Below are 2,275 nucleotides of genomic sequence, written 5' to 3'. Positions count from 1 at the left end.
AAACGCAAGATGTTTTCTCATCGATAACTTTTTGTTATCGACAGCTAAAAAGTTGTCGATAACAACTAGCCTTGGCCGTTTTGTCCTTGGTATCTAAAAAGAAAATTGGGGGTGACCATGCATTTTTCATGGATAATTGAGCTTCATTTTGGGAAAGAACGCCATCAAGAGATTATAAAGGTAAGAGAAGTAATCTCTCATACTGGCCCTATTCCCATCGTAATCCCTCTTAGGTTATTTTTAGATGATATCAATTTTCCCGCGGATAATGTTACCGCGCGCGTTACGTGGAAGTCTCATGGCGGAGGGAAAGTGCAACAAATTCTGTACGATGCCACTCTCCGTTTTCAAAATTGAGTTTCATGGCCTGATAAAATTCATTCTCTGCAAGATACAGGTTTCAAACATACATACTTGGAATGGCTTAACTGCCTAGTCTGCAGTGATACCAATTTGAAGAATTTCCAATCTATCAAACCGTGTTAAATAATTTTGACATATGCAGATACGTTTACCTTGGTTGCATTGTGTTACTTGTCCATTTTAGTGCGCACTTTCTCATCGTCTACAAAATTCTGTCGCTTACAAAACTCGTCCTTGTCAAGATACAGTTTGCAATCATATATCATGGAAATCGGTTAATTGTATAATTCACTCTGATACCAATTTTACGATTGTCTAGTGTAGAAAACCCGGTTAAATAATTTTGTAAAAGGGAGCTATATTTTACGCGTGCGTTGCAAATTGACTTCAATCCGATCTTACGTTTTTAGAAATTTTTATCGTGCGGTCAATTAAAATTTTCCTGTCATGTGTGGTACTGTTTGAAAGCGTTAGTTGTCTAATTTATGAATATCATAGAATTAAGTCACCATAGTTTAAGTCCGCTAAGAAAATCGAGAACGCGTTGACCAAGTCAGGAATATGTTACTTGGTGACTGTAGTCCGCGATATTTCATTGTGTACAAAATTCGTTACTTTCAAGATACAAGATGCAAAGATATATCATTCAAATCGTTTAACTGTGTTGTCGACAACAAAGTAGTCTTCCCTTTTCAAAAGAAAACTACTCCATTTGATGACAGACGCGGCCGTTTTGTTATCGGCAACTCCCTTTCTGCTGCCTGAGTGTGTTATCGAATACTTAGCCTATGATTTCGTAGCGACACAAACTCATTTTAAAGTCGGCGGTTCTTCATTTATTGTCTCTCTTTGCTTTGGCTCCCGCAAAACATACTAAACTATGTAGAAACGCATTTCCTATAAACACTAACAGTTGTCAATTCAATAAAGCTGTCGACGGGAAATAGTCGTCCGCTATCAACTTGCCTCGTCTGTGGACGCTCTGAGGGAAACTACTTTGTTGTCGACGGCTTGATTAACTTGATTCAAACGCAAGATGTTTTCTCATCGATAACTTTTTGTTATCGACAGCTAAAAAGTTGTCGATAACAACTAGCCTTGGCCGTTTTGTCCTTGGTATCTAAAAAGAAAATTGGGGGTGACCATGCATTTTTCATGGATAATTGAGCTTCATTTTGGGAAAGAACGCCATCAAGAGATTATAAAGGTAAGAGAAGTAATCTCTCATACTGGCCCTATTCCCATCGTAATCCCTCTTAGGTTATTTTTAGATGATATCAATTTTCCCGCGGATAATGTTACCGCGCGCGTTACGTGGAAGTCTCATGGCGGAGGGAAAGTGCAACAAATTCTGTACGATGCCACTCTCCGTTTTCAAAATTGAGTTTCATGGCCTGATAAAATTCATTCTCTGCAAGATACAGGTTTCAAACATACATACTTGGAATGGCTTAACTGCCTAGTCTGCAGTGATACCAATTTGAAGAATTTCCAATCTATCAAACCGTGTTAAATAATTTTGACATATGCAGATACGTTTACCTTGGTTGCATTGTGTTACTTGTCCATTTTAGTGCGCACTTTCTCATCGTCTACAAAATTCTGTCGCTTACAAAACTCGTCCTTGTCAAGATACAGTTTGCAATCATATATCATGGAAATCGGTTAATTGTATAATTCACTCTGATACCAATTTTACGATTGTCTAGTGTAGAAAACCCGGTTAAATAATTTTGTAAAAGGGAGCTATATTTTACGCGTGCGTTGCAAATTGACTTCAATCCGATCTTACGTTTTTAGAAATTTTTATCGTGCGGTCAATTAAAATTTTCCTGTCATGTGTGGTACTGTTTGAAAGCGTTAGTTGTCTAATTTATGAATATCATAGAATTAAGTCACCATAGTTTAAGTC

The sequence above is a fragment of the Montipora foliosa genome, chromosome 4 (assembly GCF_036669935.1).
Source record: "Montipora foliosa isolate CH-2021 chromosome 4, ASM3666993v2, whole genome shotgun sequence".
NCBI classification, from domain to species: domain Eukaryota; kingdom Metazoa; phylum Cnidaria; class Anthozoa; order Scleractinia; family Acroporidae; genus Montipora; species Montipora foliosa.
Note: the sequence above shows the minus strand (reverse complement) of the source record.